This window comes from Urocitellus parryii, chromosome 3 (genome assembly GCF_045843805.1).
Source record: "Urocitellus parryii isolate mUroPar1 chromosome 3, mUroPar1.hap1, whole genome shotgun sequence".
Taxonomy (NCBI): Eukaryota; Metazoa; Chordata; class Mammalia; order Rodentia; family Sciuridae; genus Urocitellus; species Urocitellus parryii.
In genome coordinates this window covers 72256335-72282530 of record NC_135533.1, presented here as the reverse complement: position 1 = coordinate 72282530, position 26196 = coordinate 72256335, and positions in this window count along the sequence as shown.

Genomic DNA, 26196 nt, shown 5'->3' with positions numbered 1-26196 from the left:
GTGAGAGATGAGAGACCTCAAAGAGAAAAATACTGGGCTTCCTGTTAACCTAGTCATGTGACCCTGAGGTGCTTTATTTTGAAAAATAAGAGTTCCTAAAATATATCTCATAAAGGAGCTGGATGGGGGTGTTGTGGGGGCGGGGGCGGTTCATACCAGTAACAGAATGAATAGTCCTTTTTTTTTTTTTCCTTTGAAGACTGCCAAGTCTAGATCTGTTCTTTAGGAAGACTGTTCTGGGAATAAAGCGGAGAGGGGACAGGAATGTAGGGAGGAGGACTAGTGAGGAGAGTTAGTAAGTCTTCTGGTTAGAGGTAATAGAATCCCTAAATGACAAAATCTAAAGGAAATACATTGAAGAGAAACAATGAATTTGATGATTTGTGGGAAACATTGACAGGTTCTAGAAATTTATTAGACGTATGAGGCAAGAGAGGAGTCATAAATTTCTCAAGTGTCTAGTTGGAACCATTAACAAAAATAAAAATCACAAAGGCAGACTCTGTGTGGCAGAAAAGATTTGACTCGGGACTAGCATGTACGTTTGACTTAGCTATGATACAGTGGTACATTCATGCACCAACCTAACTGTGTTAGGCAGCTTTTCATCACTTTGATTAAAATACCTGACAAGAAAAACTTGACCAGAGGAAAAAAAGTTTATTTGGGCTCATGGTTTCAGAGGTCTTAGTCCATGGTCAATTGACTGACTCTATTGCTCTAAGCCAGAGGTAAAAATGATGGTGGAATGGTAAGGCAGAGGAAAGCTGCTCAGAAAGGGAGAGGAAGGAGCCAAGGACAAAATAAACCCTTCCAGGGCATGCCCCCAGTTGTGTACTTGCCCCAACTAGATTCCATGTTCCATTCATCAGTTGATGAATCCACTGACAAGGCCAGAGCCCTCATGATCTAGTCATTGCCTAAAACCCACACCTCTGAATCTTGCTGCATTGTGAACCATGCTTTCCACACATGAGCTTTGGGGAGACATTCTAGATTCAAACCCTAACACTAACACAGTAGTTTTCATAACTAGCTGCTATTAGGATCAACTGATCAATTTTTTAACGTAGTTATTTCTGTTAGAGTGGAAAATTTTAGATAACAAGTTAGATGGATATACCATCGTTGTTTAAGCTGGCAATGCATTTTTATTTAATCACACTTCATAAACTGCAACTAATTATAAATGCTAAAGGTTAACTCAAAATGGATCAAGGAGCTTGATATCAAATCAGAGACTCTGCGTCTGATAGAAGAAAAAGTTGGCTCCAATCTACATATTGTGGGGTAGGGCTCCAAATTCCTTAATAGGACACCCATAGCACAAAAGTTAATAACAAGAATCAACAAATGGGACTTACTTAAACTAAAAAGTTTTTTCTCAGAAAGAGAAACAATAAGAGAGGTAAATAGGGAGCCTACATCCTGGGAACAAATTTTTACTCCTCACACTTCAGATAGAGCCCTAATATCCAGAATGTACAAAGAACTCAAAAAATTAGACAATAAGATAACAAATAACCCAATCAACAAATGGGCCAAGGACCTGAACAGACACTTCTCAGAGGAGGACATACAATCAATCAACAAGTACATGAAAAAACGCTCACCATCTCTAGCAGTCAGAGAAATGCAAATCAAAACCACCCTAAGATACCATCTCACTCCAGTAAGATTGGCAGCCACTATGAAGTCAAACAACAATAAGTGCTGGCGAAGATGTGGAGAAAAGGGTACACTTGTACATTGCTGGTGGGACTGCAAATTGGTGCGGCCATTTTGGAAAGCAGTATGGAGATTCCTGGGAAAGCTGGGAATGGAACCACCATTTGACCCAGCTATTGCCCTTCTCGGACTATTCCCTGAAGACCTTAAAAGAGCATGCTACAGGGACACTGCCACATCGATGTTCATAGCAGCACAATTCACAATAGCTAGACTGTGGAACCAACCCAGATGCCCTTCAATAGATGAATGGATAAAAAAAATGTGGCATTTATACACCATGGAATATTATGCAGCACTAAAAAATGACAAAATCATGGAATTTGCAGGGAAATGGATGGCACTAGAGCAGATTATGCTTAGTGAAGCTAACCAATCCCTAATAAACAAATACCAAATGTCTTCTTTGATATAATGAAAGCAACTATGAACAGAGTAGGGAGGAAGAGCAGGAAGAAAAGATTAACTTTAAACAGAGACATGAGATGGGAGGGAAAGGGAGAGAAAAGGGAAATTGCATGGAAATGAAGGGAGACCCTCATTGTTATACAAAATTACATATAAGAGGTTGAGAGGGGAATGGGAAAATTAACAAGGAGAGAAATGAATTACAGTAGATGGGGTAGAGAGTGAAGATGGGAGGGAAGGGGAGGGGGGATAGTAGAGGATAGGAAAGGTAGCAGAATACAACAGTTACCAATATGGCATTATGTAAAAATGTGAATGTGTAACCGACATGATTCTGCAATCTGCATTTGGGGTAAAATTGGGAGTTCATAACCCACTTCAATCTAATGTATGAAATATGATATGTCAAGAGCTTTGTAGTGTTGTGAACAACCAATTAAAAAAAATTTCATCTCACTCCAGTCAGAATGGCATCTATTATGCCAATAAACAACAATAAGTATTGTTGAGGTTGTGGGGGAAAAGGTACACTCATACACTGCTGGTGGGACTGCAAATTGGTGCAGCCAATATGGAAAGCAGTATGAAGAGTTCTTGGAAAATTGGGAATGGAACCACCATTTGATCCAGCTATCCCTCTCCTTGGTCTATACCCAAAGCACTTTAAAACAGCATACTACAGGGACACAACCACATCAATGTTTAAGCAGCACAATTCACAATAGCTAAATTATGAAACCAACCAAGATGCCCTTCAGTAGATGAATGAATAAAAAAATGTGGAATATATACACAATGGAATATTACTCAGCAATAAAAGAGAATAAAATCATGGCATTTGCAGGTAAATGGATGGAGTTAGAGAAGATAATGCTAAGTGAAGTTAGCCAATCCCAAAAAACCAAATGCTGAATGGTTTTTTTTTTTATATTAAGAGTCTGATTCATAGTGTAATAGGGAGAGGGAGCATAGGAGGAATAGATGAACTCTAGATAGGGCAGAGGGGTGGGAGGGGAAGGGAGGGGGCATGGGGTAATTAATGATGGTTGAATGTGATGATAATTATTTTCCAAAGTACATGTATGAAGACACAAATTGGTGTGAATATACTATGTATACAATCAGAGATATGAAAAATTGTGCTCTATATATGTAATAAGAATTGTAATGCATTCCGCTGTTATATATAAATAAAAAAATACAAAAAATACATACTTTCCCAGTTACAGGGATGTTTAACTACATTAAGGATGTTTAATAATTTGGGCTGGGGCTGGGACTCAGTGGCAGAATAAAATTTTGACAGAATTCATTAGTTCTTTACTTCAAAGTGAAAAGACCATCGGGTTCTAACAGATCTCACTGAGTTTTGGGATTAAAATATCTGATCGTCTGAAGAGAAATATACTGACAAGCAAATAATTAGTATGTACAGAATGAATTGAGGCCTGCAGTTTAAGATTGTGCCTACAATGTGTTTTCAGCTCACAAATAATTCATTCCAATATAGTATAAAAATTGCACTGCTACAAACATCAAAGAAGGGGCTAAACAAAGATTAAGCAAAGATATTTCACAATCCATTGTGTCTGGGGATTTATGCAATATGTGCAGGAATAATGGCTGAATATATCCTTGTTACTTATACCAGGGAAAACAATGGTGGGTACTTCGAAACTTAGCTTAAAAATTCTTGTCTAGTGACTTTCATATTGTATTTTGCAGAAGCCTAACACATCATGGAGGTTTCTTAGGCTTAAGTTTCTTCTCAGTCCAGAATTCTGTGGTTCTTTGCTCAATATTCTCTGATGACATATATGGATGATTTAACACAGAAATCCTTACTCTTGACTAGAGGGGGGTCAAAACCAGATAAATTATTTATGAATTAATGACTTAATGAAAGTTAAGGGAAAATAACACATAAATTGAAAACAAAGATCAAAAAGTGGTTTATAATTGCAATTTCATCCTACGTTTAACAGCCATGCAGAAATATGAGAATGTCATATCTTCAAATATTTTTGTGTAATTTAAAGTTCCACTACTATGAATAATGTAAAGCACTAAGAGATCACATCACTTGTGGTAAAGCATATATATTTTCTGTGAGCTCTCAGAAGTGAAAACATGATGGAAAATAATAATTAAAGAATCCCAACACATAAGGAAAACTATAAGTTAAATTATAAATAAGCCATTATTAAGCATCATATTTATTGCCAGCATTGATCACATGCTACTAAAAGGGAGTTTTCCTGGCTTTCACTGAGGCTTTGCTCCCAGATTTAAAAACAGTATTTCTAAGAAGTCATTTTGTGTATTCCATGACATCAAGGGACTTTCCCCCATAAATAATGAAGACAGAAGTTTTTCTGATTTCTACAAAGGTAATATGTTGTTTAAGACTTGTTTTTATTTATTGGAAACTGAATGAGTGTACAAAAAGTACCTGGAAAAGTCACTTTCTAATTGCTGGATTCCAAAAGGAAAATTAGATGATAAAAAGAAAAAATGAGGGTGGGAAGGCAGGCTGGCAGGAAGAACGAGAGGGCAGGGCAGAAGGAAGAAAGAGAGAAAAACGTTAAGGTTGGAAGGAGGAGAAAAAAGAAGAGTGGGTAGGGAAGAAGGCAGGGAAGAGCTGAAGGGAGGAAGGGAAAGCAGGGCTGAAATAGGAAGGGAGATCGGGGATGAAGGGAAGGAGGAAGACCAGGGTTGAAGGAAGCGCAGGGCTGAAAGGGGAGCAAGGAGAAAGGGAGCAGAGAAAGGAAGGAAGGGCGGGGCTGAAGGGAGGGCAGGGAGGAAGTGAGGGCAGCATGGAAGGTAGGGCAGAAAGGAAAAAAGGGCAGGGCCCAAGGGAAGACAGGGCGGCAGGAAGGAAGAGAGGGCAGGGAGGAAGGGAAAGAAGGGAGGAAAAGAGGGCAGGATAAAGGAAGGAAGGGAGGAAGGGCAGGCAGGGATGAGGAGAGGGCAAGGAAGAAGGCAGGGCAGGGAGGAAGGGAGGGTAGAGAGAAAGGGAGGGCAGAGCTCAGGGGAGGGCAGGGAAGAAGGAAGTGCAGGGCTGAGAAGGTGGGGCTGATGGGCAGGCAGTGAGAAAGGGAGGGCAGGGCAGAGGGGAGGGCCAGGAGGAAGGGAGGGAAGGGCTGAGGGGAGGGCAGGGAGGAAGGGAGGAAAGGGCTGAAGGGAAGGCAGGACTGAGGGGAGGGCAGGGCAAAGGCAGGGAGGAAGGGAAGGCAGGGCTGAGAGTAGGGAAGGAAGGAAGGGGACAGGGCTGAGGGTAGGCAAGTAAGAACGGAGGGCATGGCTGAGGGGAGGGCAGGGAGGAAGAAAGGGCAGGGCTAAGGGGGCAGGGCTGAGGGAGGGCAAGGAAGAAGGAAGGGCAGTCTGAGGGGAAGGCAGGAGGAAGGGAGGGCAGGGAGGAAGAGAGGGCATGGTTGAGGGGAGGGCAGGGAGAAAGGAAAGGCAGGGCTGAGGGGAGGGCAAGGAAGAAGGGAGGGAAGGGCTGAAGGGGAGGGTAGGGAGGAAGGGAGGGCAGGGAGGAAGGGAGGGCAGGGAGGAAGGAGGGACAGAGGACTGGGAGCAGGAAAAAGGGAGGGTAGAAAGGAAGGAAGGGCAGGGCTGAAGGGAGGGCAGGGAGGATGGGAGGGCAGGAGGAAGGGAGGGCAGGGAGGAAGGGATGGGCTGGAGGAAGGGATGGGCTGGGAGGAAGGGGATGGGCTGGGAGGAAGGAAGGGCAGTGAGGATGGGAGGGCAGGGAGGAAGGGAGGGCAGGGAGGAAGGGTGGGCAGGGATGAAGGGAGGGCAGGGAGGATGGGAGGGCAGGGAGGAAGGGAGGGCAGTGAGGAAGGGAGGGCAGGGAGGAAAGGGAAGGGCAGTGAGGATGGGAGGGCAGGGAGGAAGGGAGGGCAGTGAGGAAGGGAGGGCAGGGAGGAAAGGGAAGGGCAGGGAGGAAGGGAGGGCAGGGAGGAAGGGAGGGCAGTGAGGAAGGGAAGGGCAGGGAGGAAGGGAAGGGCAGGGAGGAAGGGAGGGCAGGGAGGAAAGGGAAGGGCAGGGAGGAAGGAGGGCATGGAGGAAGGGAGGGCAGTGAGGAAGGGAGGGGCAGGGAGGAAAAGGGAAGGGCAGGGAGGAAGGGAGGGCAGGGAGGAAGGGAGGGCAGTGAGGAAGGGAAGGGCAGGGAGGAAGGGAAGGGCAGGGAGGAAGGGAAGGGCAGGGAGGAAGGGAAGGGCAGGAGGAAGGGAGGGCAGGGAGGAAAGGGAAGGGCAGGGAGGAAGGGAGGGCAGGGAGGAAGGGAGGGCAGGGAGGAAAGGGAAGGGCAGGGAGGAAGGGAGGGCAGGGAGGAAGGGAGGGCAGGGAGGAAGGGGAGGGCAGTGAGGAAGGGAGGGCAGGGAGGAAAGGGAAGGGCAGGGAGGAAGGGAGGGCAGGGAGGAAGGGAGGGCAGTGAGGAAGGGAAGGGCAGGGAGGAAGGGAAGGGCAGGGAGGAAGGGAAGGGCAGGGAGGAAGGGAGGGCAGGGAGGAAGGGAAGGGCAGGGAGGAAGGGAAGGGCAGGGAGGAAGGGAAGGGCAGGGAGGAAAGGGAAGGGCAGGGAGGAAGGGAGGGCAGGGAGGAAAGGGAAGGGCAGGAGGAAGGGAGGGCAGGGAGGAAGGGAGGGCAGGGAGGAAAGGGAAGGGCAGGGAGGAAGGGAGGGCAGGGAGGAAGGGAGGGCAGTGAGGAAGGGAGGGCAGGGAGGAAGGGAGGGCAGGAGGAAGGGAAGGGCAGGGAGGAAGGGAAGGGCAGGGAGGAAGGGCAGGGAGGAAGGGAGGGCAGGGAGGAAGGGAAGGGCAGTGAGGATGGGAGGGGCAGGGAGGAAGGGAGGGCAGGGAGGAAGGGTGGGGCAGGGATGAAGGGAGGGCAGGGAGGAAGGGAGGGCAGGAGGAAGGGAGGGCAGGGAGGGAAGGGAGGGCAGGGAGGAAAGGGAGGGCAGGGAGAAGGGAGGGCAGGGAGGAAGGGAGGGCAGGGAGGAAGGGAAGGGCAGGGAAGGAAGGGAAGGGCAGGGAGGAAGGGAGGGCAGGGAGGAAAGGGAAGGGCAGGGAGGAAGGGAGGGCAGGGAAGAAGGGAGGGCAGTGAGGAAGGGAGGGCAGGGAGGAAAGGGAAGGGAGGGAGGAAGGGAGGGCAGGGAGGAAAGGAAAAGGGCAGGGAGGAAGGGAGGGCAGGGAGGAAGGGAAGGGCAGGGAGGAAGGGAAGGGCAGGGAGGAAGGGAGGGCAGGGAGGAAGGGAGGGCAGGGAGGAAAGGGAGGGCAGGGAGGAAGGGAGGGCAGGGAGGAAGGGAGGGCAGTGAGGAAGGGAGGGCAGGGAGGAAAGGGAAGGGCAGGGAGGAAGGGAGGGCAGGGAGGAAGGGAGGGCAGTGAGGAAGGGAAGGGCAGGGAGGAAGGGAAGGGCAGGGAGGAAGGGAAGGGCAGGGAGGAAGGGAAGGGCAGGGAGGAAGGGAGGGCAGGGAGGAAAGGGAAGGGCAGGGAGGAAGGGAGGGCAGGGAGGAAGGGAGGGCAGGGAGGAAAGGGAAGGGCAGGGAGGAAGGGAGGGCAGGGAGGAAGGGAGGGCAGTGAGGAAGGGAGGGCCGGGAGGAAAGGGAAGGGCAGGGAGGAAGGGAGGGCAGTGAGGAAGGGAGGGCAGTGAGGAAGGGAAGGGCAGGGAGGAAGGGAAGGGCAGGGAGGAAGGGAAGGGCAGGGAGGAAGGGAAGGGCAGGGAGGAAGGGAGGGCAGGGAGGAAGGGAAGGGCAGTGAGGATGGGAGGGCAGGGAGGAAGGGAGGGCAGGGAGGAAGGGTGGGCAGGGATGAAGGGAGGGCAGGGAGGATGGAGGGCAGGGAGGAAGGGAGGGCAGTGAGGAAGGGAGGGCAGGGAGGAAAGGGAAGGGCAGGGAGGAAGGGAGGGCAGGGAGGAAGGGAGGGCAGTGAGGAAGGGAAGGGCAGGGAGGAAGGGAAGGGCAGGGAGGAAGGGAGGGCAGGGAGGAAAGTGAAGGGCAGGGAGGAAGGGAGGGCAGTGAGGAAGGGAGGGCAGTGAGGAAGGGAGGGCAGGGAGGAAAGGGAAGGGCAGGGAGGAAGGGAGGGCAGGGAGGGAAGGGAGGGCAGTGAGGAAGGGAAGGGCAGGGAGGAAGGGAAGGGCAGTGAGGAAGGGAGGGCAGTGAGGAAGGGAGGGCAGGGAGGAAAGGGAAGGGCAGGGAGGAAGGGAGGGCAGGGAGGAAGGGAGGGCAGTGAGGAAGGGAGGGCAGGGAGGAAGGGGAGGGCAGTGAGGAAGGGAGGGCAGGGCTGAAGGGATGGGCTGGGAGGAAGGGAGGGCAGGGAGGATGGGAGGGCAGGGAGGAAGGGAGGGCAGGGAGGAAGGGTGGGCAGGGATGAAGGGAGGGCAGGGTGGAAGGGAGGGCAGGGAGGAAAGGGAAGGGCAGGGAGGAAGGGAGGGCAGGGAGGAAAGGGAAGGGCAGGGAGGAAGGGAGGGCAGGGAGGAAGGGAAGGGCAGGGAGGAAGGGATGGGCTGGGAGGAAGGAAGGGCAGGGCTGAAGGGAGGGTAGGGAGGATGGGAGGGCAGGGAGGAAGGGAGGGCAGGGAGGAAGGGTGGGCAGGGATGAAGGGAGGGCAGGGAGGATGGGAGGGCAGGGAGGAAGGGAGGGCAGGGAGGAAGGGATGGGCTGGGAGGAAGGGATGGGCTGGGAGGAAGGGATGGGCTGGGAGGAAGGAAGGGCAGTGAGGATGGGAGGGCAGGGAGGAAGGGAGGGCAGGGAGGAAGGGTGGGCAGGGATGAAGGGAGGGCAGGGAGGATGGGAGGGCAGGGAGGAAGGGAGGGCAGTGAGGAAGGGAGGGCAGGGAGGAAAGGGAAGGGCAGTGAGGATGGGAGGGCAGGGAGGAAGGGAGGGCAGTGAGGAAGGGAGGGCAGGGAGGAAAAGGGAAGGGCAGGGAGGAAGGGAGGGCAGGGAGGAAGGGAGGGCAGTGAGGAAGGGAAGGGCAGGGAGGAAGGGAAGGCAGGGAGGAAGGGAGGGCAGGGAGGAAAGGGAAGGGCAGGGAGGAAGGGAGGGCAGGGAGGAAGGGAGGGCAGTGAGGAAGGGAGGGCAGGGAGGAAAGGGAAGGGCAGGGAGGAAGGGAGGGCAGGGAGGAAGGGAGGGCAGTGAGGAAGGGAAGGGCAGGGAGGAAGGGAAGGGCAGGGAGGAAGGGAAGGGCAGGGAGGAAGGGAAGGGCAGGGAGGAAGGGAGGGCAGGGAGGAAAGGGAAGGGCAGGGAGGAAGGGAGGGCAGGGAGGAAGGGAGGGCAGGGAGGAAAGGGAAGGGCAGGGAGGAAGGGAGGGCAGGGAGGAAGGGAGGGCAGGGAGGAAGGGAGGGCAGTGAGGAAGGGAGGGCAGGGAGGAAAGGGAAGGGCAGGGAGGAAGGGAGGGCAGGGAGGAAGGGAGGGCAGTGAGGAAGGGAAGGGCAGGGAGGAAGGGAAGGGCAGGGAGGAAGGGAAGGGCAGGGAGGAAGGGAAGGGCAGGGAGGAAGGGAGGGCAGGGAGGAAGGGAAGGGCAGGGAGGAAGGGAAGGGCAGGGAGGAAGGGAAGGGCAGGAGGAAAGGGAAGGGCAGGGAGGAAGGGAGGGCAGGGAGGAAAGGGAAGGGCAGGGAGGAAGGGAGGGCAGGGAGGAAGGGAGGGCAGGGAGGAAAGGGAAGGGCAGGGAGGAAGGGAGGGCAGGGAGGAAGGGAGGGCAGTGAGGAAGGGAGGGCAGGGAGGAAGGGAGGGCAGGGAGGAAGGGAAGGGCAGGGAGGAAGGGAAGGGCAGGGAGGAAGGGCAGGGAGGAAGGGAGGGCATGGAGGAAGGGAAGGGCAGTGAGGATGGGAGGGGCAGGGAGGAAGGGAGGGCAGGGAGGAAGGGTGGGCAGGGATGAAGGGAGGGCAGGGAGGAAGGGAGGGCAGGGAGGAAGGGAGGGCAGGGAGGAAGGGAGGGCAGGGAGGAAAGGGAAGGGCAGGGAGGAAGGGAGGGCAGGGAGGAAGGGAGGGCAGGGAGGAAGGGAAGGGCAGGGAGGAAGGGAAGGGCAGGGAGGAAGGGAGGGCAGGGAGGAAAGGGAAGGGCAGGGAGGAAGGGAGGGCAGGGAAGAAGGGAGGGCAGTGAGGAAGGGAGGGCAGGGAGGAAAGGGAAGGGCAGGGAGGAAGGGAGGGCAGTGAGGAAGGGAGGGCAGGGAGGAAAGGGAAGGGCAGGGAGGAAGGGAGGGCAGGGAGGAAGGGAAGGGCAGGGAGGAAGGGAAGGGCAGGGAGGAAGGGAGGGCAGGGAGGAAGGGAGGGCAGGGAGGAAAGGGAAGGGCAGGGAGGAAGGGAGGGCAGGGAGGAAGGGAGGGCAGTGAGGAAGGGAGGGCAGGGAGGAAAGGGAAGGGCAGGGAGGAAGGGAGGGCAGGGAGGAAAGGGAGGGCAGTGAGGAAGGGAAGGGCAGGGAGGAAGGGAAGGGCAGGGAGGAAGGGAAGGGCAGGGAGGGAAGGGAAGGGCAGGGAGGAAGGGAGGGCAGGGAGGAAAGGGAAGGGCAGGGAGGAAGGGAGGGCAGGGAGGAAGGGAGGGCAGGGAGGAAAGGGAAGGGCAGGGAGGAAGGGAGGGCAGGGAGGAAGGGAGGGCAGTGAGGAAGGGAGGGCCGGGAGGAAAGGGAAGGGCAGGGAGGAAGGGAGGGCAGTGAGGAAGGGAGGGCAGTGAGGAAGGGAAGGGCAGGGAGGAAGGGAAGGGCAGGGAGGAAGGGAAGGGCAGGGAGGAAGGGAAGGGCAGGGAGGAAGGGAGGGCAGGGAGGAAGGGAAGGGCAGTGAGGATGGGAGGGCAGGGAGGAAGGGAGGGCAGGGAGGAAGGGTGGGCAGGGATGAAGGGAGGGCAGGGAGGATGGGAGGGCAGGGAGGAAGGGAGGGCAGTGAGGAAGGGAGGGCAGGGAGGAAAGGGAAGGGCAGGGAGGAAGGGAGGGCAGGGAGGAAGGGAGGGCAGTGAGGAAGGGAAGGGCAGGGAGGAAGGGAAGGGCAGGGAGGAAGGGAGGGCAGGGAGGAAAGTGAAGGGCAGGGAGGAAGGGAGGGCAGTGAGGAAGGGAGGGCAGTGAGGAAGGGAGGGCAGGGAGGAAAGGGAAGGGCAGGGAGGAAGGGAGGGCAGGGAGGAAGGGAGGGCAGTGAGGAAGGGAAGGGCAGGGAGGAAGGGAAGGGCAGTGAGGAAGGGAGGGCAGTGAGGAAGGGAGGGCAGGGAGGAAAGGGAAGGGCAGGGAGGAAGGGAGGGCAGGGAGGAAGGGAGGGCAGTGAGGAAGGGAGGGCAGGGAGGAAGGGAGGGCAGTGAGGAAGGGAGGGCAGGGCTGAAGGGATGGGCTGGGAGGAAGGGAGGGCAGGGAGGATGGGAGGGCAGGGAGGAAGGGAGGGCAGGGAGGAAGGGTGGGCAGGGATGAAGGGAGGGCAGGGTGGAAGGGAGGGCAGGGAGGAAAGGGAAGGGCAGGGAGGAAGGGAGGGCAGGGAGGAAAGGGAAGGGCAGGGAGGAAGGGAGGGCAGGGAGGAAAGGGAAGGGCAGGGAGGAAGGGATGGGCTGGGAGGAAGGAAGGGCAGGGCTGAAGGGAGGGTAGGGAGGATGGGAGGGCAGGGAGGAAGGGAGGGCAGGGAGGAAGGGTGGGCAGGGATGAAGGGAGGGCAGGGAGGATGGGAGGGCAGGGAGGAAGGGAGGGCAGTGAGGAAGGGAAGGGCAGGGAGGAAGGGAGGGCAGGGAGGAAAGGGAAGGGCAGGGAGGAAGGGAGGGCAGGGAGGAAAGGGAAGGGCAGGGAAAAGGGAGGGTAGGGAGGATGGGAGGGCAGGGAGGAAGGGAGGGCAGGGAGGAAGGGAAGGGCAGGGAGGAAGGGAAGGGCAGGGAGGAAGGGAGGGCAGGGAGGAAAGGGAAGGGCAGGGAGGAAGGGAGGGCAGGGAGGAAAGGGAAGGGCAGGGAGGAAGGGATGGGCTGGGAGGAAGGAAGGGCAGGGCTGAAGGGAGGGTAGGGAGGATGGGAGGGCAGGGAGGAAGGGAGGGCAGGGAGGAAGGGTGGGCAGGGATGAAGGGAGGGCAGGGAGGATGGGAGGGCAGGGAGGAAGGGAGGGCAGTGAGGAAGGGAGGGCAGGGAGGAAGGGAAGGGCAGGGAGGAAGGGAAGGGCAGGGAGGAAGGGAGGGCAGGGAGGAAAGGGAAGGGCAGGGAGGAAGGGGGGGCAGGGAGGAGAGGGAAGGGCAGGGAGGAAGGGATGGGCTGGGAGGAAGGAAGGGCAGGGCTGAAGGGAGGGCAGGGAGAATGGGAGGTCAGGGAGGAAGGGAGGGCAGGGAGGAAGGGATGGGCTGGGAGAAAGGGAGGGCAGGGCTGAAGGGAGGGCAGGGAGGATGGGAGGGCAGGGAGGAAGGGATGGGCTGGGAGGAAGGAAGGGCAGGGCTGAAGGGAGGGCAGGGAGGATGGGAGGGCAATGAGGAAGGGAGGGCAGGGAGGAAGGGAGGGCAGGGAGGATGGGAGGGCAGGGAGGAAGGGAGGGCAGGGAGGAAGGGATGGGCTGGGAGGAAGGGAGGGCAGGGCTGAAGGGAGGGCAGGGAGGATGGGAGGGCAGGGAGGAAGGGAGGGCAGGGAGGAAGGGAGGGCAGAGAGGAAGGGTGGGCAGGGATGAAGGGAGGGCAGGGAGGATGGGAAGAGCAGGGAGGAAGGGAAGGGCAGGGAGGAAGGGAGGGAAGGGAGGGCAGGGAGGAAAGGGAAGGGCAGGGAGGAAAGGGAGGGCAGGGAAGAAGGGAGGGTAGGGAGGAAGGGAGTTTAGGGAGGAAGGGAGGGCAGGGAGGAAGGGAGGGCAGGGCTGAAGGGAGAGCAGGGAGGAAGGGAGTGCAGGGAGGAAGGGAAGGGCAGGGAGGAAAGGGAGGGCCGGGAAGAAGGGAGGGTAGGGAGGAAGGGAGTTTAGGGAGGAAGGGAGGGCAGGGAGGAAGGGAGGGTAGGGAGGAAGGGAAGGGCATGGAGGAAGGGAAGGCAGGGCTGAACGGAGAGCAGGGAGTAAGGTAGGGCAGGGCTGATAGGAGGAAGGGAGGGCAGGGAGGAAGTGAGGGCAGGGAGGAAGGGAGGGCAGGGAGGAAGGGAGCGTAGGGAGGAAGGGAAGGGCAGGGAGGAAGGGAGGGCAGGGAGTAAAGGAGGGCAGGGTGTAAGGGAGGGCAGGGAGGAAGGGAGGGCAGGGAGGAAAGGAGGGCAGGGAGTAAGGGAGGGCAGGGAGCAAGGGAGGGTTGGGAGGAAGGGAGGGCAGGGAGGAAGGGAGGGCAGGGAGGAAGGGAGGGTAGGGAGGAAGGGAAGGGCAGGGAGGAAGGGAAGGCACGGAGGAAGGGGGTGCAGGGAGGAAGGGAGGGCAGGGAGGAAGGGAGGGCAGGGAGGAAGTGAAGGGCAGGGGGGAAGGGAGGTTAGGGAGGAAGGGAAGGGCAGGGAGGAAGGGAGGGCAGGGAGGAAGGGAGGGCAGGGAGGAAGGGAATGCAGGGAGGAAGGGAGGGCAGGGAGGAAGGGAAGGCACGGAGGAAGGGAGGGCAGGGAGTAAGGGAGGGCAGGGAAGAAGGGAGGGCAGGGAGGAAGGGAGGGTAGGGAGGAAGGGAAGGGCAGGGAGGAAGGGTGGGCAGGATTGATGGCAGAGCAGGGAGTAAGGGAGGGTAGTCATAGAGGGAGGGTAGGGAGGAAGGGAGGGCAGGGATGAAGGGATGGGCTGGGAGGAAGGGAAGGGCAGGGAGGAAGGGATGGGCTGGGAGGAAGGGAGGGCAGGGAGCAAGGGAGGGTAGTGGGGATGGGAAGGGCAGGGAGGAAGGGAAGGGCAGGGGGGAAGGGAGGGTAGGGAGGAAGGGAGGGTAGGGATGAAGGGAGGGTAGGGAGGAAGGGAAGGGCAGGGAGGAAGGGTGGGCAGGATTGATGGCAGAGCAGGGAGTAAGGGAGGGTAGTCATAGAGGGAGGGTAGGGAGGAATGGAGGGCAGGGAGGAAGGGATGGGCTGGGAGGAAGGGAGGGCAGGGAGCAAGGGAGGGTAGTGGGGATGGGAAGGGCAGGTAGGAAGGGAAGGGCAGGGGGAAGGGAGGGTAGGGAGGAAGGGAAGGGCAGGGAGGAAAGGGAAGGGCAGGGAGGAAGGGAGGGCAGGGAGGAAGGGAAGGGCAGGAGGAAGGGAGGGCAGAGCTGAAGGGAGGGCAGGGAGGACTGGAGGGCAGGGAAGAAGGGAATGGCAGGGGGGACGGGAGGGCAGGGAGGAAGGGAGGGCAAGGAGGCAGGGAAGGGCAGTGATGGAGGGAGGGTAGGGAGGAAGGGATTGCAGGGAGACCTAAGGGTGGCACTGAAGGGATGGAAGCGCTGAAAGGAGTACAGTGAGTTAGGGAGGACAGGGGTGAATTGAGGGCATTGAGGAAAGTGCAAGTGTGGGCAGGAAGGTGGGTGGGTAGGACTGATGGGTTGTAGAGAAGAGGATGCATAAGGGAGGAATGAGGGCTGGAAAGAAGTGAGGATAGGAGGGCAGAGTGGAAGTGAAGGAAGGAGCGAAGGAGAGGTAGGAGTGGAGGGGGATTGGGGAAGGTGGGGCAGGATGAGGGATGGAAGTAAAGGAGGGTGGAAGGATGCTGAGCTATCCTGTTTTCTTTGCTTCCCAGTTTCCTGGCGAGGGCATTCATCAGATGGAACTGTTCTAAGATCTTGATCTTCCTAACCTCTGAGAAATGAAAACATGGATAGTTCATTTTTTCTTAATGTGCTCAGGATTTCTCCAAGTACCTGGACAATTCCCCTCTCCTGATAAGCACAGGAGGAGGGGCTGTGCCACTTGCTCAGTCCTGGCAGATTGAGGCTATCTGGATATAAGAAGACCCTCCCATCCTTCCACTCCTACTCTGAACCGTGTTCTCCATTTTCCCTAGGGAAAAGCTGCTCCCAATCCCAGTGCAGGTCTGAGTAAAAGGGACTTTTTCTATTACCAGGCAGAGTCAATATGAGACATTCAGGAACACTGGAATTATGATGAGGGCATAAAAATTAGAATAGGCTCTGATGCCAGACTACCTTGGTTTGAATCACAGCTTTGCTGTCTTTACTAATCCATGATCTATACCACAGCAGGGAAAATAAAAAATAAAGACGTAAATATCATATGTCCACTAGACATTTACCCTATGAATAGTTTTCTAGGGAAATTTGAATCACAGTGCTAACAGGTACTTTGCTTTATCATTTTATGTTATATAAAAATATTCCCACTATAATTATCATAACAAAATATAGATTTACAAAGGTATTTTTGAAATTGTATTGTTAGATATTATGGTTTGGTTATAGTCTGTCCCCCAAAGGTTCATGTGCTGTATATTTGGTCTCTATGGTGGTGTTGAGGTGGTGAAAACTTCAAAAGATGGGGCCTCGTGGAAGGTTATTAAGTCACGGGGTGTACAGTCCTCAGAAGGAATTAGTTCTGGTATCATGGAATGGATTATTATAGAAAGAGTAATCCTGGTCCCTCCTTGATCCATTGTTTCCTGTCTTCATGTGATCTCTTCCACTGCATGGCTTGACCCTGCTGCATGTGTTTCACCCACTGAGATGTCATTGCCATAATGCCCTCACTAGAGCTGAACACATGCCAGTGCCCTGATCTCGAACCTCCCAAACTCTGTACTAAATAAACCTCTTTTTAAAATAAGTTATATAGCCTCGGGTATTTTGTTATAGCTATGCAATATGGACCAAGACAATATATAACATTCACAATATAATAAAAAATGTTAAAATCATGAGGGAATAGCTTAATGACTCTCACAAAGTAAGAACCACCCAGATCTCTGCAATATTCTACTTCTGTTGCATATATGCACAAGGGTATTGTTGATCTTATTTTTAAGTTGCCGATAGATGTTCAGGAAAAGATTTTCTTTACTTTTTCCCAGGAGTGCCCTGAGCCATCCCAGACTTCCACAGTTAGAACCTATGCTTCCAACTTGACAACAAGAGCTGTTTTCTCCTAGTCTTGAGAACTTCTATTCCTGCACTGATCCCAGAAGTATTACTGCCTAATCATTTTTGGATGAGGCAGTAATACTTTCTGGGATCAGTGGATGAACACAGTGGTAGAACTTAATCTCACTTGGGAGCCTATGGCAGGAAGATTTTTGTTTGTTTTTCTTGTTCAGTTTTTGGTTTAGTTTTATTTTTGTTTTGTACAACATCGGGGAATGAACCAAGGGTTCTCTACCACTGAGCTATATCCCTGCCTTTTTAATTTACTTTGAGACAGTGTCTCTCTTACTTGCTATCTCTGCCTCAGGTTTCCAAGTAGCTCAGATTACAGCATGCACTCCTTCCTGTGCTTGGCTTGAGCCTAGGAATTTTAGGTCCGATGACCAGATGACCAACACAGTAAAAACCCCATCTCAAACACACACACATATACACAAACACAAGAAATTACTTGTTCAACCTGCTTACTAGCTCTATAGCACCAGTCTAGTTATAATTCACTGTTTTCTAGAGGAATTGCTACTAACCCAGACACCCCTCTTTGGCTGACTCTGTAGTTTGCCAATTTTAGCACTGCAAGTCTGCTATACCGGGAATAACAATAATTACAGGCAACAGCAGCAAAAGCAACAACTTTGTGGTGCCCTCTGTAACCCTAGTAGTCAATTTATCAGAAAGTATTAGAAGAGGATCAAACAAGAGAATATCCCTACTACAGATTTTGCATTTGCTAATTCCTATTTGATACTAAGGAGTGTATTATGGTTTGGGTGTGAGACAGTGCAAGGAGGTTCAGAGGAATGATGATTGGGTTGTGAGAGTCTTAACCCAATCAGTGATTTAATCCCCTGAGAGAGATTAACTGAGTGGTAACTGAAGTGGAAGGGTGTGACTAGAGGAGGTGGGAATTGGGGCCTAGGGAGTGGAGCCTTTCTCTGCTTTTTGATTGCCATGATGTCAGCTGCTTCCCTCTGCCACACACTCTGCCATGATGTTCAGCCTCACCTTGAGCCCTGAGGAATGGAGCTGGCCTTCTATGGACTAAGACCTCTGAAACCATGAGCCCTCAAATAAACTCTTCCTTCTCTATAATTGTGCTGGTCAAATTCTTCAATCAGAGCAGCAAAAAAGCTGACTAAAACAGAGTGTGACCATCATGAACATCAGCAATCTGTGTATCTAAAAACTCCAATAACATATAGTGCACTCACTCTGCATAAAGTGAAGGACTGGATATTCTGTACCTGTGGTTAGGATTTCCCACTGTGTCATTTTAGGCAAACACCATGACTCTCCACCAAGATAATAAATATTCTTCAGAATAGGGACAGTGACTTGTGCTATGTTTACCACTGGTAACAGGCTCCAGGTTAAGTAGTATCATGGATTTGAACCATTTACTTCCCCTGGATTGTAATGGATGCCTTTGTCATGTATGTTATCCTTTATCAATAAAAAACTGTCATGTCAGCTTTATATATCCATGCCAAAACGGCATATAATTATCTTCATCCTTATCTTCATCCCAGGCATCAGAATTTTTTTTGGGGGGTGGGGGGGCTTATTTAATTTCATTTAATGAAAGTTGGTCTGAGTTAATCAGTAAGTGGTAAGTGAATGTAAAGGCCAAGGATATCACTGGACACTACTGCACACTTCATAAATGACTTGCATTTAGGTGACATCAAATGTATAAAGATATCTCTTTCTTTCTTCAATAATAAATTCATTTTAGCTTACTCTACATTTTAATTATTTCTTTTTAGTTATAATATCAAAATGAGTTCTACTATCATGTATAAGGCATGGAATATATTTTATTCTAATTAGGACCCCACTCTTGTGGATCTACACAATGGTGAAATTCACGGTGCTATATTTGTATATGTACATAGGAAAATTATGTCAGATTCATCCCACTATCTTTACTTTTCCCATCCCCCTCCCTTCCCTTCATTCCCTTTGTCTAATCTACTGAACTTCTATTCTTCCCAACCCCCCCACCCCTTACTTTGGGTTAGCTTTCCATATCAGTGAAAACTTTGACTTTTGGGGATTGGCTTATTTCACTTAACATGATAGCCTCCAGTTCCATCCATTTACTGGAAAAATGCCAAAATGCTATCCTTCTTTATGGCTGAGTAATATATGTTACATTTTCTTTATCCATTCATCTGTTGAAGGGCACCTAGTTTGGTTCCAAAGCTTAGCTATTATGAATTGAGCTACTAAAAACATCAATGTCACCGCATCACAGTAATATGCTGAATTTAAATCTTTGGGAAATACAGCAAGGAGTGGGATAGCTGGGCCAAATGATGATTCCATTCCTAGCTTTTTGAGAAATCTCCATATTGCTTTCTGGAGTGGCTGTACTAATTTGCAGTCCTACCAACAATATATGAGTGTATCCTTACCAATGTTTATTGTTACTTGTATTCTTGATAATTGCCATTCTGACTGGAGTGAGATGAAATCTCAGTGTAGTTTTGATTTGCATTTCTCTAATTTCTGGTGATGTTGAACATTTTTTCATATATTTGCTGACCATTCCTATTTCTTCTTCTGTGAAGTGCCTGTTCAGTTCCTGTGCCCATTTATTAAGTGGGTTACTTGTTTTTTGGTGTGTTTTGAGTTCTTTGTGTGTCCTGGAAATTAATGCCCTATCTGAAGTGCAAAATCTTTCTGGCAAAGATTCTCTCATATTCTGTAGACTGTTTCTTTATATTCTTGTGTTGGAAGCCGTGTGTAAATTATGGGTTTGTTTGAGCCTACATAAGGCAGGGAGGCTACTTTTCTGGAACTCCTAGGTGAAATTCTCTGGTTCAAGAAAGCCCAGGTCATGTTGGCAATCTGCCTTAGCTCATAGCCCTAGGTTCAAATGCAGCCGCCTAGAAATGAGAGTGACCTGCCAAGCCCCAAACAACTTGTTTTCTCATCCTTATCCTGTTTTCCTTAAGTAGCTGCCACACTAAAAATGTTTGATGTATTTCCCTTTAAATAAAAAATTGGGGCCTTTTTTACTTGTTCAGTTTCAGTTCCTATCAGGGCTGGAAGACTCGCCAAGTGCCCCACAAGTAAATCTAATTTCTGTCTATTGTCTTTTATTCCTCACTGATTATTTTCAGACTTTTTGTTTTCCTAGCTGGTTCACACCTCCAAGCAGGAATCTGCTCTACCAGGGTGCTGGTAACCCCAGCATTCTTGATTGTTTCCTTTGCTATAGAGAAGCTTTTTAGTTTGATTCCATTGCATTTATTGATTTTATTTATTTTACTTTCTGTGCTTTAGGAATTAAGGAAGTCAGTTCCTGTTTGGACATGTTGGAGCGTTGAGCCTACATTTTCTTCTAGCAAGTGCAGGGTTCCTGGTCTAATTCCTAGGTTTTTGATCCACTTTGAGTTGAGTGTTGTGCAGGGTGAGAGATAGGTGTTAAATTTCATTCTATATATGGATTTCCAGTTTTCACAGCGTGATTTGTTGAAGAGGTTATCTTTTCTTCAATGTATGTTTTTGATGCTTTTGTCTAATATAAGGTATCTGTATTTATGTGGGTTTTTCTCTGTGTCTTCTATTCTATTCCATTGGTCTTCAAGCCTGCTTTGGTGCCAATACCATGCTGTTTCTGGACTATAGCTTTGTGGTATAATTTGAAGTCCAGTATGGTGATACCTCCTGCTTTACTTTTCTCACTAAAGATTGCTTTGGCTATTCTGGTAGCATGATTTAAGATGATCTGCTTTCATGGATAGATCTAGGTACCTGATAGCTACCTTCTGTTTTTTTTGTAATTTATTTTAATTAGGTATATATGATAGCAGAATGTATTTTGATTCATTGTACACAATTGCAGCACAATTTTTCATTTCTCTGGTTGTACACGATGTACACCATATGTGCAATCATACATGTATCTGAGTAATGATGTCCATCTCATTCCATCATCTTTGCTGGCCCAATGCCCCCTCCCCACTCCTCCCTCCCCTGTGCCCCATCAAAGCTCGTACATTTTTCCCATGCCCCACCCCATTATGGATCAGCATCCACTTATCAGAGAAAACATTCAGCCTTTGGTTTTTTTGAGATTGGCTTACTTTGCTTAGCATGATATTCTCCAACTCCATCCACTTACCTACAAATGCCATAATTTTATTTGCTTTTAATGCTGAGTAATATTCCATTGTGTGTATGTATATGTGTGTGTATATATATATATCACAGTTTCTTTATCCATTCATCTATTGAAGGGCATCTAGGTTGATTTATAATTTAGCTATTGTGAACTATGCTGCTATAAATATTGATATAGCTGCATTATACTATAGTATGCTGATTTTAAGTCCTTTGGATATAGATGGAGGAGTGGGATAGCTGGATCAAATGGTGGTTCCATTCCAAGTTTTCTAAGGAATCTCTATACTGATTTTTAGATTGGTTGCACCAATTTGCAGTCCCACCACCAATGTATGCATGTGCTTCTCTCCACCCCATTCCCCCGCTCCCTGTATCCTTGGCAAATTTATTGTTGTCTATATTCTTGATAATTGCCATTCTGACTGGTGTGAGATGAAATCTTAGAATAGTTTTGATTTGCATTTCTCTAATTACTAGAGATGTTGAACATTTTTTCATATATTTGTTGATTGAATGTATATCTTCTTCTGAGAAGGGTCTGTGCAGCTCCTTAGCCCATTTATTGATTGGATTGTGGTTTGTGTGTGTGTGTGTGTGTGTGTGTGTGTGTGTGTTTTGAGTTCTTTATATAACCTGGATATTAGTGCTTTATCTGACATGCGTGTGGCAAAAATTTACTCCCAAAATGTAGGCTCTCTTTTCACCTCATTGATTGTTTCTTTTGCTGAGAAGAAGCTTTTTAGTTTGAGTCCATCCCATTTATTAATTCTTGATTTTATTTCTTATGCTTTAGGAGTCTTGGTCAGGGCCTAATCCGACATGATGAAGATTTGGGCCTACTTTTTTCTCTATTAGGTGCAGGGTCTCTGGTCTAATTCCTAGGTCCTTGATCCATTTTGAGTTGAGTTTTGTGCATGGTGAGAGATAGGAGTTTATTTTCATTTTGCTGCATATGGATTTCCAGTTCTCCCAGCACCATTTGTTGAAGAGGCTGGCTTCTGGTTTTTGAGGATGGTTTTAAAATCAGTCAAGTCTTATTTATCATTCACAGAGAAATGGATTCAATTCGCAAACAAATAGGTAAACAAATGTGTTTTCAAAAAGTACATGTAGTTTTATTATTACCTACTGAAAAATACAGCAATTATAATTTCTGCTTGTAACATTCTAGGAGTTCCCCAACTTCACTACCTGTTCCCATGCTATCAGTATGTAAATGAAATGATAGGATAAATGTGAATACTCACAGGACTCCTTCCTATAGGCAAGGAGTGAGATGTAGTACCAAGCTACAACTGAGATCATATAAGTCTTGGCATCACCTGTCAGTACAATCACCCTCTCCACACCTGACCTCTTCACAAAATAATGGAAATAATCAAATTTACTTCAGTTGCCTCCCTTCCCTTGTTCCTTGAACTCTGTTCATCATAAATTCCATTTTGGAAGGTAAAACCATACAATGTACACTGAGATTGTTTTCCAGAAGCTAATACATTCTTAAGGATTCCATACTGAGCTTCTATTTTCAGAACACTGGGAAGGGAATCAGGAGAATTTCCATGTTCACAGCATTGATGGGTCAACGTTCCAATGAAATCTTGTCCATATTCATCTCTTCCTCTGACCATTCTAAGGAGTTAAGGGCAATTCTCTAACGTTCTCACTACTATTCCAGCTTGGGCAAATTGGTTCCTTGGGAGTAGAGATCTGACAGAATATTACCTGAAAATCTCAAGCTAATGACAATATCAGACAATGGGGAAAACTGAAATTAGTTAATTTTAGTTTATTGTTTGCCTAGGAGTTGGCATTATCCAAATGATTTGGATAACATTAACATTAGATTTAATTCATGAATTATTAAAGCTTTAGATCAAGTCATAGTAAATTTGAAAGAATAATATTTTAATTCAGCATTGTTTGCAATTAGTGAAGAAATAATGAAAAAATATTTATGATCTACCTTTTCGGTAAGGTGTCATTTTTATTATAACAGCCTTTAAAAAATCTCTTTAGGATGGATTTTGTTATGTTAACTAAATTAAAAGGCCCATTTTTTTTTACAGGCAACAGAAAACATAACTATTAAATTCTTGTTCCTCAATTAGTAGAAAAATGTATTTTGAAATCATCATTCTGAAGATAGAGAAACATGATAAGATAGATGCAAATGTAATATTCACTTATATACCAAAAATGTTATTTTAATAAGGGATTGATGTGGTCAAATATTTGGCTACTTTTCACGTCAATATGAAAAGTAAAACACAAGTTGCAAAACAGGAGGGAGAATAATAATAGTTCTGACATATCTTCCACTGGTTGCATTATACAAGGAAATCAATAATCAGTATCTTTCTTTCTTTGCCAGCACACACACACACAAAAGATAGATTACTTAAATTTTGTTACATTATGTGTACATGCACACACAGATGTATGTATTTCTGTTGGCTATATTCAACGAAAGAGGGTTTATGACCATATGGTATGTGTATGTTCATTTTAGAAGAAAGTGACAGTTTTCAAAGTCACTATAACAGTTTAAACTTTTTCCAGCTATGGTGAAAGCCCCAACTGTACCATATCCTCTCCAATGTTTTCACTTGGTATCCCAAGTAAAATCCTTCAATTTTAGCCATTCCCCCAAGGAAATTAAAGTTGAATCACTTTTTACAAGGATAATAACTTTTATATGACTCTATATGAGATGCACTTATAAGCTATATTTTTCCCTTGGATTGTCTTACTCGGGGACAAGAGAAAACCAAAATGACCATTCTACATATGCCAGCTAGGCTTTTAAATCCAAATCCATGAATTAAGTTTAAAATAAATATTCAGTGTTTTTTTTTCCTGTGAACCTAAAGCAAGTCTTAACTTTTTTCCCCCCAGCAGAAGGGCTTATCTCACTACATAATACTATAGAGCACACCCCATCACCATCCACAGCACAGTATCATTCTGCATGGTCAACCACAGCTCAGAAATATGAAATGGAAAGTTTCAGAGGTAAACAATTTGTAAGTTTTAAATTGCACACTGTTCTGAGTAGCGTGATGAAATCTCTGACCCGTTCATTCAGGGGATGTGAATCATCCAGCTTATCCACATCACATATACAACCTGCTCATTGATCCCTTAGCAGCCTTCTGGGTTATCAGAGTGACTGTTGAGGTTTTGCCATGCTTGGATTCAATAATAGTGATTCAAAGGAGGCACACAGCATAAAACTGGAAGGACAAATGAACTCTAGTACCATGTGGCAATGCTACAGGGTACATAGGAAAAAATATTATACACAGGATTAAGTATTCTCCTCCATCTCAGGTATACACTAGGGACATTTGAATGTATCCCCCTCAGATAGGGGATGTGGTTATATGTTCACAATTACAATTCTGGAGAATGACTGAGAACCACTGCATTGACTAAATGATGAACCACATGGTCATATGCTTAATATTCTAACTTATACTGAGTTTCTCCCTTTTTTATTTTAATCCTTGGTATTATTCAATTTATTGGGCCCTATATTTCTGAGCCTTACATTGATTGTATTACTATTATAGAATATAAAATATTAATTTCAAGGTAAGTATCCTCAACTGCACTTTATTTATTTTTTAGATATTTTTTAGTTGTAGATGGACACAATATCTTTATTTATTTATTTTTATGTAGGGCTGAGGATTGAACCCAGTGCCTCATGCATGAGAGGCATGTGCTCTACTGAGCTACAACCCCAGCCTTCAAATGTACTTTAAATATGAGAAATTAGAATCTCAGAAAAATTTAGGAAATTGCCCAGAGTCATAGAGATAGTAAGGATAAGACCATAATCCAGACCTATTTCGTTTGACATAGACTTGGGTCATGTGACTCTCTTGGGCCAATAAAATGTTGATAAAATTGGCATAAGCTACTTTTGAGTATGAAGAATTTTGGATGTTTTTCCTTATATATTCCGAAGTATGAAGGATTTTTGATGATTCCTTCTGCCACAAGATCAACATTTGTCCCAGATGGGGCTTCTTTTATTCCCAATCTCCTTAGTGAAGAAGACATAGATTTCAGGTACAGTCAAAAACTTAATTTGGTCACACTGACATTAAATGTTGGGAATTAGGAAGGATGTGGACATCTTTGGGAAGAGGGCATTATTCTTCAACAGGTACTTCAACAGTACCCTGTAGTTGTCAAATTTTAATCTTTAGTATCATTTCCTTGACTCATTTTGAAAATCTGAAGGATTCTACTATTTGTCATCTGTTATGGTTTAGATATGAAACATCTCCCAAAAGTTCATGTGTGAGACAATGCAAGAATGTTTAGTGGTGAAATAATTAGATTATGAAAGTTATAACCTAACTGGTGAATTGATCCACGCATATGGATTAACTGGGTGGTAGGGTATGGCTGAGGAAGTAGGAAGTAGAGGAAATGACTTTGGGGTTTATATTTTATCCCTGACAAGCAGACTTCTCTCTCTGCTTCCTCACTGTCACGTCCTAAGCTGCTTCCCTCTGCCACGCCCTTTCACATGGTGTTCTGCATCACCTCCATCCCAGAGCAATGGAAAATCACCCAATCATGGACTGAACCTCTGAAATTGTGACCCAAAATAAACTTTTCCTTCTCTTGTTAGATATTTTAGTCACTCTGATTAAAAAAAAAAAGGCTAACAAAAACACCATTTAGCTAATATACTGAAAAACTGATGTGACTCCATTTTTTTTGAAAAATCAGCTTCTACTTCAAGGCCTGTCCAGAGGGAGGGGGCATGACCCTTGTCCTTGGAAAAATCCACAGAGAGCTCCTAGGCACATAGCCACCCTGCTGAGTTGTTTGTAAATAACAGGAGAGATCTGCAGTGCCAGGTGTCCCTGACTCAGTTATGCTAGGTGAGGACCCATAGCAATCCCCTAGCAACCACCAATCAGCATGAGACAGGGAAAATATCTGAAATGCCAGGTGACCCTCCCTAGTTTCTGGTGATTGATACCCTGATTAGGCCACCCTGCAGTTTAGCATAAACCAATCTGTTCCAACATATCCACCACTTAAACTAACCAGTCACCCTTACCCAAATTGTTCCCACCAATGAATGTGCTAATCAATGTTAAGAATTGTTTGATTTTCCCGAGGTATGAAATGATTTGTTGTGATGCATAGAGTATCCTCAAAAAAACCCTATAAATCTTCACTGAACCAAGACTCTTGTATGATTGCATCGGATTTGGCTCCTGGAGGTCTATGGGGATCCCACAAATCTGGCATTTCAATACCATCTTAATTCATATTTTTTTCACATGAAGTCTTCTTAAAACAAGACTATAGAACTTAAAGATTTAAATTTTTTGCCCTTAAAATAAAGCTGAGCTTTAATCCACCTTTGTTCAGTTTATTATTTACCAGTTAGAGATGAGTTGCATCTTCTATTGCTTCTTTTATTTCCATAAGTCCTGGAATTTCTGAACACTCTTTTATGACTCCCCTCCCCAATTTTCTCACAAACTGGACAATTCTTTTCTGTGTTCATCTCTTTCGTATAGCATTTTGCCAAAACAGCTAAAAGTGATCAATTATAATGATATTCTTTTTCTCTCTTCTTCATTTGAAATCACAATAGTATCTAAACCTCAATTTATTTCAAGGACAAATTTTACCAAATGTGTGCCACTGTACAACATAACATGTTCTTATTTCTCCAGAAACGTTTCTTTGCTAGTAACCCCAAACCTGGTCTGTCACAGAGGAGGAGACCTGCCAGCAGAGCCAAAGCAGCCACCAGGGTCCACAGCCACTGGTTTTTGTGATCTTGTAGGAAGAATTTTAAATGAGTCACACAGAGGAACAAGCAGGAGTTTATTAGAAAGAGTGAGAAGACCAACATTTAGTATAGGCACTGGACAGGTTTCCTCTAGGGAAAAGGATGTGGCCCTTCTAGAGTCTGACCCTCACAGAGTTGGGGCTTTTAAGTGTTTTGAGT